We start from the raw sequence: 15,717 nt of genomic DNA, 5'->3' as shown, positions 1-15,717 counted from the left end.
TCACACACACACAGTCTAAAAATTGCTCCAGCATTGCCTCAGACGCCTTTCACACAGAGATCTCTTATTTTATATTACAAAGACGTCTTATATTTACAACCACTGTCAGATCTATCAGCTTTAGTGCCTAACCAATTTCGACAAATTTAAGTTAACGGTCCAACCGATAAAGTCCAACTTTTTTGTGATCAGTTAACCAGTATCTGTCCAACAGTTTCTGGCCTCATCTCTAAAATCCCTAACTCAATTTAAGAGTGTCCAACACCCAAGGTCCAACCTTTGCTGCCCAAAAAAGCGCAGATTACAGTTCCAAACGGTAAAGTGGTCCAACCACTAGCTTATTCCAGGATGCCCTGTACCCCACAGTTAAGCCACACTGAACTAACCCTCTTCGCTGAGAGTACGGTGTACATTTTAGGACATCGTCAGGTCTCAGGAAAAAAGTTGTCAGGTATCAGTCTCACATGAAAAAATGTCAGGTCTCAGTCTCACACGAAAAAATGTCAGGTCTCAGACTCACATGAAAAAATGTCAGGTCTCAGACTCACATAAAAAAATGTCAGGTCTCAGACTCACATGAAAAAATGTCAGGTCTCAGAATCACTTGAAAAAATGTCAGGTCTCAGACTGACATGAAAAAATGTCAGGTCTCAGTCTCACAAGAAAAAATGTCAGGTCTCAGACTCACTTGAAAAAATGTCAGGTCTCAGTCTCACATGAAAAAATGTCAGGTCTCAGACTCACATGAAAAAATGTCAGGTCTCAGAATCACTTGAAAAAATGTCAGGTCTCAGACTGACATGAAAAAATGTCAGGTCTCAGTCTCACATGAAAAAATGTCAGGTCTCAGTCTCACACGAAAAAATGTCAGGTCTCAGACTCACATGAAAAAATGTCAGGTCTCAGACTCACATAAAAAAATGTCAGGTCTCAGACTCACATGAAAAAATGTCAGGTCTCAGAATCACTTGAAAAAATGTCAGGTCTCAGACTGACATGAAAAAATGTCAGGTCTCAGTCTCACACGAAAAAATGTCAGGTCTCAGACTCACATGAAAAAATGTCAGGTCTCAGAATCACATGAAAAAATGTCAGGTCTCAGACTGACATGAAAAAATGTCAGGTCTCAGACTCACTTGAAAAAATGTCAGGTCTCAGTCTCACATGAAAAAATGTCAGGTCTCAGACTCACATGAAAAAATGTCAGGTCTCAGAATCACTTGAAAAAATGTCAGGTCTCAGACTGACATGAAAAAATGTCAGGTCTCAGTCTCACATGAAAAAATGTCAGGTCTCAGTCTCACACGAAAAAATGTCAGGTCTCAGACTCACATGAAAAAATGTCAGGTCTCAGACTCACATAAAAAAATGTCAGGTCTCAGACTCACATGAAAAAATGTCAGGTCTCAGAATCACTTGAAAAAATGTCAGGTCTCAGACTGACATGAAAAAATGTCAGGTCTCAGTCTCACACGAAAAAATGTCAGGTCTCAGACTCACTTGAAAAAATGTCAGGTCTCAGTCTCACATGAAAAAATGTCAGGTCTCAGACTCACATGAAAAAATGTCAGGTCTCAGAATCACTTGAAAAAATGTCAGGTCTCAGACTCACATGAAAAAATGTCAGGTCTCAGACTCACATGAAAAAATGTCAGGTCTCAGAATCACATGAAAAAATGTCAGGTCTCAGACTGACATGAAAAAATGTCAGGTCTCAGACTCACTTGAAAAAATGTCAGGTCTCAGTCTCACATGAAAAAATGTCAGGTCTCAGACTCACATGAAAAAATGTCAGGTCTCAGAATCACTTGAAAAAATGTCAGGTCTCAGACTCACATGAAAAAATGTCAGGTCTCAGACTCACATGAAAAAATGTCAGGTCTCAGAATCACTTGAAAAAATGTCAGGTCTCAGACTCACATGAAAAAATGTCAGGTCTCAGACTCACATGAAAAAATGTCAGGTCTCAGAATCACATGAAAAAATGTCAGGTCTCAGACTGACATGAAAAAATGTCAGGTCTCAGACTCACTTGAAAAAATGTCAGGTCTCAGTCTCACATGAAAAAATGTCAGGTCTCAGACTCACATGAAAAAATGTCAGGTCTCAGAATCACTTGAAAAAATGTCAGGTCTCAGACTCACATGAAAAAAATGTCAGGTATCAGACTCACATGAAAAAATGTCAGGTCTCAGAATCACATGAAAAAATGTCAGGTCTCAGTCTCACATGAAAAAATGTCAGGTCTCAGACTCACATGAAAAAATGTCAGGTCTCAGAATCACTTGAAAAAATGTCAGGTCTCAGACTCACATGAAAAAATGTCAGGTCTCAGACTCACATGAAAAAATGTCAGGTCTCAGAATCACATGAAAAAATGTCAGGTCTCAGACTGACATGAAAAAATGTCAGGTCTCAGACTCACTTGAAAAAATGTCAGGTCTCAGTCTCACATGAAAAAATGTCAGGTCTCAGACTCACATGAAAAAATGTCAGGTCTCAGAATCACTTGAAAAATTTCAGGTCTCAGACTCACATGAAAAAATGTCAGGTCTCAGACTCACATGAAAAAATGTCAGGTCTCAGAATCACTTGAAAAAATGTCAGGTCTCAGACTCACATGAAAAAATGTCAGGTCTCAGACTCACATGAAAAAATGTCAGGTCTCAGAATCACATGAAAAAATGTCAGGTCTCAGACTGACATGAAAAAATGTCAGGTCTCAGACTCACTTGAAAAAATGTCAGGTCTCAGTCTCACATGAAAAAATGTCAGGTCTCAGACTCACATGAAAAAATGTCAGGTCTCAGAATCACTTGAAAAAATGTCAGGTCTCAGACTCACATGAAAAAAATGTCAGGTATCAGACTCACATGAAAAAATGTCAGGTCTCAGAATCACATGAAAAAATGTCAGGTCTCAGTCTCACATGAAAAAATGTCAGGTCTCAGACTCACATGAAAAAATGTCAGGTCTCAGACTCACATGAAAAAATGTCAGGTCTCAGAATCACACGAAAAAATGTCAGGTCTCAGTCTCAGATGGAGGCTGCCATCTTGCAAATTTGGAGTAGTGACTTGAGGTGGAGCGACTGTGTAACACTCCCGCCCACACACCCACTGGTGACCGCAAACACGCCCCCCTACACTTTTTACGTAGCCTGGCTGCTCGAGTTTTTTTTGCTGGTTTACCACGACTGACGACTCGTTTAATTAAGGTAAATACAACCATGTCACTGTTATAAAAAAAGACACACAGTTTATCATCTTATAGTTCTAAAATCGCTCTGTTGTTAATTCGTTTGCTAGATTAGCCGCTAGCATACGCACTGTGTTGAAGGCTTGTTGCTAGCTAGTTAGCGATGCTACACAACTGCTACTCTAATAGTCTGTGTTATTGAAGCATTCAGCACTCCTTAGGTTTTGTTATACATTTTTAGACAGCGATGAGATCAGCTGCACACTCTACAGAAGCCCAGAGTTACTGTTAATATCAAAAATATAATGCTGTCCTTTGAGATTTTAACATAAGACTGTGAGTGTAATGGATCTAAAACGGTTTAAATCTTCAGAGCGCTCTACATCCTGGTAACATGGAGACTTTAAAAACATCAGCAGAACGTTTCAGTAGTGTAGTCTAATTTGTTCTTTTCATTTAATAATAGAGTCCATATTATATCAACAGCTACATTCACCCTGGAGAGAAACTAGTGAGGGAGACCATCAGGACCAAGCTGGGTTTCCTGGGTCCAGAGGTTTGGAGAAACTTCTTCCCTTTCTTTCATCACAGCTGTCCTGTGCCAGAAGTTCTGTTGACCCGCTCAAAAAGGCATCATTTAAGAAACAACAGGAACACTGAAGCTCATGGCATTGATCAAGCGGGACTCATGATCTTCACCAGCAGCTCCCTCACAGGGAAATCTTCAGCACTCCTCTGTAGGCCCGCCCCAGAAGATGTATAAACCCAGCATTTCATCAACACTGTGATGAGACCTTTGGTTTGTGTAATGTTATAAATACTCGGATACTCCCCAAAGCCTCCAGACTTTTATATAAATATATGATATTCAGTCCTGTAGAAAGTTATATATTTAAAAATATATGATCCTCTCTTGTTACTCTGGTATGAATAACTCTGAATCACTTTATGGTAAATAACACACTATCTGCAAAAAACTGTGAAAGAATTCCAGATGACAAGTTTGTAGTTCAACATACTACAACATTCAACATGATGACCTTTGACCTTCATCAGGTTTTATTTAATTGTGTTAGAGAAAATCTCATGCTCTTCATGCAGCTGAGTACATCAAGTGTTTAAAACGGAAGGTGTGCAGGTCTGAGATACAAACTGAGGTCCTGTTAATGCTGATATATATTGTTACTAAAGGACAAGATCAGAGAGGCTAAGGACAATTACAGGAGGAAGCTGGAGTGGAAACTCCAGCAGAACAGCATGAGAGAGGTGTGGAGGGGCATGAAGACCATCACTGGATTCAGGCCAACCAACAGCAGGGGAGCTGAGGGAGGTGAGAATAGAGCCGACGAGTTGAATCTGTTTTTCAATAGATTCGACACCACAGTGTCTGCTCCCACCCCCACAACCTCACCTGCAGTCAGCCTGGAATCCAGAGCCACACCACTGTGCCAGCCTCTCTCTTCACATGTTGCCTCCTGTGAGATTCCTGACACCCCTCCCCCACCCATCACCTTCACTCAATACCAGGTTGAGATGCAAATGAGGAGACTTCACTCAGGCAAGTCTGCTGGACCAGACGGAGTGAGTCCCCTCGTCCTCAAGGCCTGTGCCCCCCAGCTGTGTGGAGTCTTTCATAAACTGTTTATGCTGAGTCTGAGTCTGCAGAGGGTCCCGGTGATGTGGAAGACATCATGCCTCGTCCCTGTACCAAAGACGCCTCGTCCCAGTGGCCCCCAGGATTATAGGCCCGTGGCACTGACCTCCCACATCATGAAGACCCTGGAAAGGCTCATCCTGGACCAGCTGCGACCCATAGTAAGACCACATCTGGATCCCCTTCAGTTCGCTTATCAGCCTCGTCTCGGAACAGAGGACGCCATCATCTACCTGCTCAATCGTGTCTACACCCATCTGGACCAGCCGGCGAGCACTGTGAGGGTCATGTTTTTTGACTTTTCCAGTGCTTTCAACACCATCAGGCCGACCCTCCTGGGTGATAAGTTAGCAGCGATGCAGGTGGATGCTTCTCTGGTGTCCTGGATTGTTGATTACCTGACAGGAAGACCACAATATGTACGTCTCCCACAGTGTGTGTCTGACAAGGTGATTAGCAACACAGGGGCACCACAGGGGACTGTCCTCTCCCCCTTCCTCTTCACCCTCTACACCACAGACTTCAGCCACTGCACAGAGACCTGCCATCTTCAGAAGTTTTCTGATGACTCTGCGGTGGTTGGATGCATCAGCAGGGATGATGAGACAGAGTACCGGGCTGTGGTCGACTCCTTTGTGACGTGGTGTGAGCAGAATCATCTGCAGCTCAACGTGGCAAAGACCAAGGAACTGATCGTGGACTTCAGGAAGACCAGGAAACACTTGACCCCTGTTTCAATCCAGGGGGTCAGTGTTGACATTGTGGAGGACTATAAATACCTTGGAGTACACATTGACAATAAACTGGACTGGGCTAAAAACACCACAGCACTTTACAGGAAGGGCCAGAGTCGTCTCTATTTTTTGAGGCGACTGAGGTCCTTCAACATCTGCCAGAAAATGCTGAGGATTTTCTATGAGTCTGTGGTGGCCAGTGCGATCCTCTATGCTGTTGCATGCTGGGGGAGCAGGCTGAGGGTCGCAGATGCCAACAGACTTAATAAACTGATCCGTAAGGCCAGCAATGTTGTGGGGATGGAGCTGGACTCCCTCAAGGTGGTGTCGGAGAGGCGGATGCTGTCCAAGATAAAGACAATGTTGGATAACACCTCCCACCCACAGTGGCGTGTCCAGCGGGGTGGCCTGGGGGGGCACAGGCCACCCCCCCAACCAGACTGGCCACCCCAGGTGCCACCCCAAAGGCAAAACAATAAAATTCAATCAAATATCAAATGTCCGATTATGTTTTCACGGTGAAGCTCAGATATCCGAGTGTATGTGAATGCAGCATCTGCTTCTGCGCTATGCGTGTTAGCAAAGGTAGGAGAGCCAAGCACGAAAGACGGCACGGCAGGAAACAATTTTTCGGTGAAAGAAAATGAGGACAGAATAAATGTCCCGGTAAGTAATATTAAGTTTGTTGAATTTAGTAAACTTCGGTGAAATTAGAATACCAAGGAAAAAATAACACTTAAAGAATTATTGCAGCCGTTGAACATATCAGACAGTATGCTGCTGAGGGAGCTAGCATAGGAGTTATGAGTTATAAGATGTAATCTAAGTCGTAACATTGCTGTATGGAGCTGCAGATTTGGTTGCAGGTTAACATAGCTGGACTGGCCATCGGGCATACCGGGCATATGCCCGGTGACTTATTTTTTATTTATTTTTGTAAGGGCATGAACAATGAGAGGTGGTGGATTGGCCAGATGCAGGTCGATGTGTAAAAATAACTCCGTTGTTTGGTGGTGGCTATGGCGGGGCTTCCACAGAGGCCAGCAGGTGGATGAGGGAAGGGGAGGCAGGAGGAGAGCCCCGAGGCAGCCGCCAGTCCGAGTGTCAGGTGAACTGAACTTCAGGTAAGAAGTTATAACCTGCAGTCTATCTGGGTCAGATATAAACCAAGTTTAGGTGGAGTTTATTTTCGTTGTGCTGACTTTTTACTGTCAGTTGCAATAACTCGTACTGCGTTCTAGCCAGTTTGACGGAGTTTATATACAGTTGGGTGGGTGCTATGATATTACTGATAGTGAACTTTATTTTATTCATACGTTTAATTAGTAGAGTTGCCAACGGCTCCTTAAAAAAATGGAATGGTCCCTCATTCAGAGAAAATATTACACGTTTCGTATTGAGCTGAGAAGAGACGCAGTTTGTCCCGGATTTTAGTTAGAATGGAAAAAGACACAAAGCTGGAGTTATTCTGTGTTTATGCTGCACAGCTGCCTCCTCTTCTCTCATTCTCTCCCTCTCCCTCTCCTGTTGCTACTTCAATCATTAAAACTGATCAATGATCAGCTGATTGGCTTTTCTCTCTTGTTTATTTATCTCCCACTTTGCGCCAGAAAGAGGAAACCAGCAGATGTCGCGCTAAACAACAGCAGCACGTTTAAGCTTGATCAGCTGTTGTTAGAATTTATTTAATATTAATTTCTAGTATCAGCTGATGTTTGCTGGAGCCACAGCTGTAAAGCTGCTGGTCATGATGTCGGTTTGTATATGTGGTGAGAGGGACACATGAGGATGAAACCAGGAGATGTCCTTACTGAATCATCAGAGCTGAACAGTTGATGGAGAAACAGGTTTACCTTTTAGGTGACATGAATGAGTTGAAGTTATGAACTGTTTCTGAGAGACAAATAACACCAGGATCCTTTTCTAAGCAGCTGACAGCTGGTAACTGTGCAGGGGCGGGTCTAGCAAAGTTTTGCCAGGAGAGCCAGGTAGGGCATTAACAGGGAGAGGGGGGCACAAAGAAATACTTTTCTTTCTTATTCTCATTTAAAATGTCTAGCTTTTATTAAATAATTATCTAAATCTTACAACCAAAGTTTTTATCTGACGTAAAATGTATAGAAATCATACATATACCAACAAGACTGTGTACATATGGAAAAGATATATATAAATCTTATAAAGTTTGTATCTGTCTTGTGTGAAACTTGTATGAAAAGCATACAAGAGTAAAAACAGATATAAGATCCCTTGAAAGATTATATAATGAATCTTGTATGTTTTGGATACTTACTAAAACAATATATGAAAGTAATGAGAAAGTGGCCACTTTCATGAGTTAAGTCATATAAGTTTTTACTATTTCTTTTCCATATGGGACTGTCACAACAGCATTTGTTTTCATTCAAAGTCTTTATGGCTTTAATACCTGGTGGGCCGGTCTGTAGTCAAAATGCCCGATTTTCTGTCCCAGTCCAGCCCTGCAGGTTAATACTGGCAGTGTCACCATGCCAGCTGACTGTATTTCATCATCAGCCAGTGTTGTTCTTTATCAATATTACCAAAGTTTACCATAAGGCAGCATAGAAAGTATTTACTTGCTTTCAGGTTTCATTCAAATGTTAGTCTTTTCATTTGTTTCCCCACTTTTTTCCTGTTTCAAAATCAAACACCAGTTTGTGAGAAGATTATCTTCTTTTTTTAATAGGCAGATAAAGTTTTACATTGGAACTGGCTAATTTGTCAATTGTTTGTTACAAATGTTCGTATTTTAATATTCAAAAATGTTTTTGCCCAAAACATATGTGCACTATATGTCAGTAAAAATACTATGCAAATATTGCTGTCCTTGAATGCTGAGTAAACACTGACTGATTGTATCTCTTGTACTTTATCAACGCAGTATCTAAAAACTTTGCACCGTAGTGGTTAAAATCTCATTCTAATAAGAGTTAAAAGTGCATTCGGTTATTAGGTTTATAGGGTTATTGAATTATGGTTAACGGTTGGTAGAATTTTTTTTAAACATTATCTGCCAATTACATCTGCCACCCTTCTCCAAATCTGTGCCCCTACCTGGCCCCCCCAACAAAAATTTTCTAGACACGCCACTGCCAGTGTGGTGGAATTAAGGCAAGACGGGACCACAGATCCATGTTTCGAGCCATCTTTATTTAACATTTGCATCACACCACCACAACCCCATACCAACCCCTGAGTACCCGTGTTTTAACACGGTGGGCATGATTGCGGATGCCGTGCAGGTGGGTCCGCACGGCACCGCAGACCCCGCCCCACCACATGCCCGTGTCGCCAAAAAACGCTACTGGGGAGGGGTATCCCTGTTGTTTGAGTCACTACAGCTGTACCTCGCTGCCAGTCTTTGAGATCTCCTGATTCCCTGTGGGAAGGTGGCACCGTCCCCTTCGTGCGGCTGCGACGTCGCCCGTGGGGCAGCTTGGCCTGCCCCCTCCTCTGTCCCTCTGTTTTCTTGTAACGCTCCTAGCTCAGGCTGAGGTGCCTTGGTGCAGGAGGACAAATGAAACCATGCCCCCTTACCTGCAACTTTAACAGCTGTTGGAGTGGCTAGGATAACTGTGTACGGGCCTTCCCTTCTAGGTTGGTCCCACATTCTCTTAATCACTTTCAAGTACACCTGGTCGCCTGGCCGTATGGTCAGCAGATGGTCAGGAATCTCTGCGTCTCAGTCTGCTGTGGCTCCTTTTACCTATTGAAAGATAACTTTATGTATTCTGGTTAGTTGTCGCAAATAACTTCCCTTTTCATTTTCTAATTGCTCTAATGAAGGGTCTTCATAAGGTCCTCGATAGTACGGAAGGGACATCAGTCTTCCTCTGAGCAACTCATGAGGACTTAAACACACAGTTCTGTTAGTTTGAGAACTCATACACATAAGAGCCAAAGGCAACGCTTGCAACCAACTTAGTTTTTCCCCACTTCCTTTTACCACATCTGCTATGATTTTGGTGATTTTTGCCTTAATAATTCCATTCTGCCGTTTCACGCTTCCCTGTGACTGAGGATGATACACACATCCAAACTTTTGTTTTATGCCCAACATTTTCAACATCATTTGTATGACTTGAGAAACAAAGTGTGGCCCCAGAAGAAATGGTGTCCGGTAACCCAAATCTAGGAAAAACCTCTCTACTCAAGAACTTGGCAACAGACTTACAGTGGTTTGCAAAAGTATTCGGCCCCCTTGAACTTTTCCACATTTTTTCACATTACAGCCACAAACATGAATCAATCTTATTGGAATTCCACGTTAAAGACCAATACAAAGTGGTGTACACGTGAGAAGTGGAACAAAAATCATACATGATTCCAAATATTTTTTACAAATAAATAACTGCAAAGCGGGGTGTGCGTAATTATTCAGCCCCCTTTGGTCTGAGTGCAGTCAGTTGCCCATAGACATTGCCTGATGAGTGCTAATGACTAAATAGAGTGCACCTGTGTGTAATCTAATGTCAGTACAAATACAGCTGCTCTGTGACGACCTCAGAGGTTTTCTAAGAGAATACTGGGAGCAACAACACCATGAAGTCCAAAGAACACACCAGACAGGTCAGGGATAAAGTTATTGAGAAATTTAAAGCAGGCTTAGGCTACAAAAAGGTTTCCCAATCCTTGAACATTCCACGGAGCACTGTTCAAGCAATCATTCAGAAATAGAAGGAGTATGGCACAACTGTAAACGGCCGTCCACCTAAACTCACAGGCCGAACAAGGAGAGCGCTGATCAGAAATGCAGCCAAGAGGCCCATGGTGACTCTGGACGAGCTGCAGAGATCTACAGCTCAGGTGGGGGAATCTGTCTATAGGACAACTATTAGTCGTGCACTGCACAAAGTTGGCCTTTATGGAAGAGTGGCAAGAAGAAAGCCATTGTTAACAGAAAAACATAAGAGGTCCTGTTTGCAGTTTGCCACAAGCCATGTGGGGGACACAGCAAACATGTGGAAGAAGGTGCTCTGGTCAGATGAGACCAAAATGGAACTTTTTGGCTAAAATGCAAAACGCTATGTGTGGCGGAAAACTAACACTGCACATCACTCTGAACACAACATCCCCACTGTCAAATATGGTGGTGGCAGCATCATGCTCTGGGGGTGCTTCTTCAGCAGGGACAGGGAAGCTGGTCAGAGTTGATGGGAAGATGGATGGAGCCAAATACAGGGCAATCTTGGAAGAAAACCTCTTGGAGTCTGCAAAAGACTTGAGACTGGGGCGGAGGTTCACCTTCCAGCAGGACAACGACCCTAAACATAAAGCCAGGGCAACAATGGAAAGGTTTAAAAGAAAACATATCCATGTGTTAGAATGACCCAGTCAAAGTCCAGATCTAAATCCAATCGAGAATCTGTGGCAAGATCGGAAAACTGCTGTTCACAAACGCTGTCCATCTAATCTGACTGAGCTGGAGCTGTTTTGCAAAGAAGAATGGGCAAAGATTTCAGTCTGTAGATGTGCAAAGCTGGCAGAGAAATACTCTAAAAGACTGGCAGCTGTAATTGCAGCAAAAGGTGGTTCTACAAAGTATTGACTCAGTGGGCTGAATAATTACGCACACCCCACTTTTCAGTTATTTATTTGTAAAAAATGTTTGGAATCATGTATGATTTTCGTTCCACTTCTCACGTGTGCACCACTTTGTGTTGGTCTTTCACGTGGAATTCCAATAAAATTGATTCATGTTTGTGGCTGTAATGTGACAAAATGTGGAAAAGTTCAAGGGGGCCAAATACTTTTGCAAGCCACTGTATGGTCTGGTGCGCGGGTGGGTGTCGCTTCCACCCACCTACTAAACCTGCACACCACAACAAGAACATATCTCCTCCCTTCTCACCTCTTCTCCATCCCCATGTCAATAAAATCATTCACTAGATGTCGAAACGGTCCATCCGGGGTTGGGATATGTGCCAGAGGTGCTGAAAAGCTTTTTCTCACATTATTTTTTGCACATATTTCATACTCGTTCAAAATCATGTTTACTTCTGCTATCAAAAAGGGAGACCACCACGCCTCCTTCAACCTCTTAATAACTCCCTGTCTATTACAATGATCTATTCCATGCGCTTTCCATACAGCTATAGGCAATATGGAGGATGGCATGACAAACTGACCCTGCGCGCTTCTCCATAGCCCTTTGTCAATGGAAAATTGTACTTAGTAGTCAGTATAATCTTTTAGTGATATAAGTTTGCATATGGTAGAATACTGCATGTAGTTATTTGTATTAGGAAATATTCAACCATGTATACTTAGAGGCATATAATCAATTGTGTGTGATCTCTAACAGGCTGCAGGCTTGGTGTGCACTCCAGGAATGCACCCCCACGTCCTGGGAGCATGAGAGTTCGTACCTTGTTTTATTGTTTTACGGTAGGATTAACGTAGCTATGTCTGTTTTAGTTTAAGTGCTTCTTTACATATAGATGAACTGCTGGACTTCCTCACCATGTTATTTAGGGTGAGGGGGAGACTACCCTTTCCTGACCAAGGATGTACCTTTTGTGCTTTCATGACCCTTTGATCAGCAGGACACACACACACACACACACACACACACACACACACACACACACACACACTGAAGTATAAATAAAGACCGGGGCAGTTTCTTAGTGCGAGTCTCTCAGTAGGGAGCTGCCCTTGCTAGCAAGAACTCTGTGTGTTTCTCTTCTCTGAGTCTTTACTGAAGAAGTGTTTTAGAATATTTTCCCTAACATTATTTGGTCCTTCGTAGCCGGATCAGAAAATATCAGAATTGTTATCTGTGACTCTGTTCCAAGATCCAGCACTGATTCCTGACGCCGTGGGGAGCCAGCACCGAAGCCTGTGCACAGCCCTCTTGGACGAGGAGAGAGCCCCAGGACGTTAAATTCGGGTCTGGGCCGGTGTTATAATCTGGTCCACGGCGGTGGGATTCAGTCCGATGATCTGAATCACCAGTGGGACGTCAGGGGTGAGAAACACTATTTTGGTATATAAGACGGCCGCAAAAGTTTAAAGAAATGTGATAAAAAAAAAGGGTTTAAGTTCGCCAAAAGACCTGTGTTTCGACCAGTTTTAGAGGTAGCTGAAATTACTTCGTGACAAATTAAAATATGTTTAAGTAAATAAAAACAAGTATAAAACGGCCGCAAAGGTTTAAAGTAACGTAAGAAATTAGGTTTAAGTTCGCCAAAAGGAACTGTGTTTTGACCAGTTTTAGAGGTAGCTGAAATTATCTCGTGACAAATTAGCGCGCAACTGTCTATGTGTGTGTATGTGTCTGGAAGTAAGTTGATTTTACAGCACAATACGCTGCTGAACTACTTCCATTTTTGTTTTCTTTGCTGAGGCTCACGTGCTGGTGACAGGAGAACGGTTGAGTTTCATCTCATAAAACTGATACCGTTTCACCGTTAGGGTGAAGTCGAAGGCCGTATCAGTAAACCACTCTGAAGTCAAGCGTGCCAGCAACGGCCCAGCAAAATCTTTGAAAATGGGGGATAAACAAGTAAAATTAACACCTGATGAGAAATGTCTAGAAAAACAGCAAGCCGGAGCAGGACTAATCCAAACGAAAGAGAGAGGAATGCATCGTGGAAGAGCAAGAGGTAGAAGAAACAAAGTAGACAGTAACTCAGAATAGGATAGCAGCTCAGGTGAAGAGAGCAGTTCAGACTAGGAAGAACATAATAATCCCTCACCCAGCGAAAATTAGAGATCACAGTAGTTTGAAGTAGTTTAAAAAAGGGTTGGAAACTGAATAGATATAAATGCAAGAGGAATAAAGTAAAATAAACAAAAGGCTAAATGACAACTTAATTTTAACGCATTCAAACGAATAATAAAAAGGATAACAACCTATAAACTGGTATTAATAATGAAAGCAGATAATTCACACAAACAGAACTGTGATAACTGGAGTGTGCAGCGTTTCCGTGAGCAGTTTTCCTGCATTTTGACGTGTGTGTAGAGTGTTCATAACATCAGCATTATGTTTTTGTTTATTTGTTTTGTTGGGTTGAAAAATAGTTAAACAAACTGGTGATCATATTTATGGATCACCATGGCACATATCATCAGCCATGTGATTTATTTATGCAGATGACAAAGTGAGTGTGAATGTGTTTGACGTCACAGTGTTTTTGTGCGCTGTGTAAAAGTAATTGCCTCTGATTGTGAGAGCGGTGGTTCTGCAGGTCACCAGCTATTTAAAAAAAAAAAAAAAAAAAAAAAAAAAAAAGGAGTGGAAAAGAGAGAATTTACTTTGTAGATGAAAAAATAATTATAGGAAAAAGGTTTTGTGTTGATCAGCCAAAGACAACTACAATTTAATTTTTTTTTTTTAAGAAAGGACTGTTCACAAAAACACAGAGAGAGAGAGAGAGAGAGAGAGAGATGTGTGTTGATTAAGCAGTGATGATAATAATGAAAATGTCTTAGTTTGTCACTTTCAGGTGAAAAGCAGACCTGAATCAATTTTCCACATGCAGCGGTCGGAAGAAAGTCATAGTTTAACATCATTGGAACCATTCAGGCCAAGTTTCTGGCTGACTTATTTACAGCACCATGTGTCTCTCAAACTCACAAGCAGCTCTCACTCCTCCCTGAAGACAAAGAATGCAGCTCCAAAGAGCAATAATATGATAAAGAGACAGCAGCAAGTCCTGAGCAAAGAGTCCCAGCAAGCAGCAGCAGTGTGGATAAACAGCATCAGAGAAGAAAGCAAACCCATCTTCCTGTCTGATTGGATGAATTCCACGGAGGGGCGAGCAAGATGGCGACGTGAAGAGGAGTTTTTGTTCGAGCGCTTAGCACGAGACACTTATTTGACGTCTTTCTGGCTTTCGGGACTTTTTTGGAGATCAGCGTGCTAAACCTGCTGGATCTGAGGCCAGGTTCTGCGGTGGCAGCATGTCGAAATGCTCAGAAAGGACTGAGTGACTCGGGCAAGCCACATGCGGCTAGCATACTGGCTAGCGACCATAGCTACATAAAAAAAATGGACCCTTCATGATGCGCTCAACGTGCCGGCGCTGTGGTGGGAAAGGCTCCATCATAAACACGCCCTGCGCAGAGGTTCAGGCCAAGAAGAAGAAGACGACGACTTCCAAGCCCAAGAAGGTCGGCCCCAGCGTGGGCGAGCTGATTGTGAAAGCCGTGGCCGCTTCCAAGCAGGCTCTGGCTGCCGGAGGCTACGATGTGGACAAGAACAAGGCCCGTGTCAAGACCGCCATCAAGAGCCTGGTGGCGAAGGGCACTCTGGTGCAGACCAAGGGCACCGGGGCCTCCGGATCCTTCAAGATGAACAAGGCTACTGAGACCAAAGCCAAGACGCCCGCCGCGGCCAAAGCCAAGAAACCGGCAGCAGCTGCTAAGAAGTCGCCTCAGTGAGAGTGGTGAGAACACAAATTTTGTTATTTAATGTGGGAAATTAAAATTTGGGGTAAAAAAAACCTGGGGAAAAAAAATGACTGCTTAAGTGGGAAAATTGAGAAGGAGTCTGAAACACTGCAAAAATAGAAACATACAAAATCACACACACAAGCAGAATATGCATTAACCCTACTAACACTTCCAAACACAAAATAACTCATGAAGATTAGACAACATCTTAAGCGTGTGAGTCTGTTTATCATTTTGTTTAAGTCACCTCGTGTGATGCAAAGACCAGTGGAACTCATAGCACATTACATGCTCTGCTGGATATGCAGCTCCACAGACATGCATTAAACGTGCCTAATAACACAAACACACATGCAATGAAAATTAGCTGGTTATCTTTCATCAGTGTTAAAATAGTGTCAATTTAGCAGACACTTGTTATCAAATACTGAATTTATCCAATGCAAAATTTGACTCTCTGGGTTGCAGGACAACAGTTTAACTTTTGTGAAAAAAAAGGATCCTGGTTTGAGCAACCAGTGATCAGACAATAAATTTAGTTGTTAATATAGTAAATTGGGAGAAGCTTCCTGCTTGATTGATGCAGCACAAGTAATTTACTGTATGAGGAAAATTGTCTTTTGTGATACTATTTTGAACATGCTTTTCTGTTGTCCTGTCAACTTAGTGGGTTAATAGCTGATATGCAAATTAGTTGATCGGTTTTAG

The 15,717-nt window shown here is 42.6% G+C and overlaps 1 pseudogene; it reads left to right on the top strand.

Annotated features, from left to right (window-relative positions):
• The first annotated feature begins 14,619 nt into the window (after positions 1-14,619).
• LOC146547133 (histone H1 pseudogene) lies at positions 14,620-14,997 on the top strand (annotated as a pseudogene).
• The last annotated feature ends 720 nt before the right edge of the window (positions 14,998-15,717 follow it).

The sequence above is a fragment of the Mchenga conophoros genome, linkage group LG23 (assembly GCF_057382185.1).
Source record: "Mchenga conophoros isolate Kocher_MC1m ecotype Shallow Benthic linkage group LG23, M_conophoros_male_GT1.1, whole genome shotgun sequence".
Classification (NCBI taxonomy): Eukaryota; Metazoa; Chordata; class Actinopteri; order Cichliformes; family Cichlidae; genus Mchenga; species Mchenga conophoros.
The sequence above is the reverse complement of the archived record's forward strand: the minus strand, read 5'-3'. Positions and strand labels throughout refer to the sequence as shown.